Raw genomic sequence first — 1,230 nt, 5'->3', positions numbered from 1 at the left:
ACGAGAATACCTGTGACGAATAGTATCCAATCCGCAGATTTGAAGACATTTTAGACAGGCTGGGTGGGGCGACGGTATTCAGCACACTGGATTTGAAGGCTGGGTATCATCAAATTAGGATGCACCCTTATCAACACACTTGCAGATCCACAATTATCAATATAAGAGGGCATTCACTTTTGAAAGGGGTCACTATGAGTTTACACTATGAGTTTCTGAGAGGAATTGACGAATCCGTTTGTCAGGTTTACATGGATGACCTCATTGTCTTTAGTAAGAACGTGATTCACCATGTGCGACACTTGAATAGCGTGTTCCAGAGAATAAGACATTTTGGCCTCAAATTGTCGGGGGGTAAGTCGGAGCTGGGGCAGGAACAAATAAAATTTCTGGGTCACAAAATTTCTAAGGAGGGAGTTAAACCAGACCCGGATAAAGTTTCAGCAATCCAGAAAATGGCAGTACCTAATGACATAAAAGGAATTCGGAGGTTGTTGGTGACTCTAAATTATTACAGGAGGTTTGTTCCAGAAATGGTGGAATATCAGCAACCTACTCAAGAAAGGAAGGAAGATGATCGTCACACCGATGATGGAGGCCAATATCAGGCGGTGCATGGAGAGGTTCCAGCAAGAGCCGGTACTAGCTTTTCCAGATTTTAATCGGCAATTCACGATTACTACAGATGCGTGTGAGTATGCGCTAGGAGCGGTGCTGTCTCAGGAGGGTGATGGGGGAGAGCGCCCAGTGGCGTATGCCAGCAGGCGCCTTACGGAGACGGAAAGTAGATATAGCGCAATGGAGCGAGAACTCTTGGGAATAGTGTGGGCCGTCGATCACTCCAGGAGGTGGGAAAACTAAAGGAATCGTCAGCTAGGATAACTCGTTGGAAGGAGCTTCTAGCACAATATAACATGGAGGTTATATATAAACCGGGCAAAGAAAATGTGGTGCCGATTGGTTGTCTGGAGCCATAACCACGAACGCCGTGTAACAAGAAAATGGGGAACCGTCCAGTGTCATGAGGGAATAAACGCCCAGAGAAGAAGACCAGGATAAAGCGGAAGACGATGGTAGGGAAGAATCTTCGAATAAAGAGAGTTTGGCTGAAGAAAGACAAGGAGATATAGAAGAAATAATCAATGACAAGTAGAGACAAATTATTTGGAAGACAAAAACCACCGGTGTGACCAAAATTAAACATAGTGAGTACGGGAGAAGTAAAATAAC

This window comes from Halyomorpha halys, unplaced genomic scaffold (genome assembly GCF_000696795.3).
Source record: "Halyomorpha halys isolate HHAL.00 unplaced genomic scaffold, Hhal_1.1 Scaffold993.1, whole genome shotgun sequence".
NCBI lineage: Eukaryota > Metazoa > Arthropoda > Insecta > Hemiptera > Pentatomidae > Halyomorpha > Halyomorpha halys.
Note: the sequence above shows the minus strand (reverse complement) of the source record.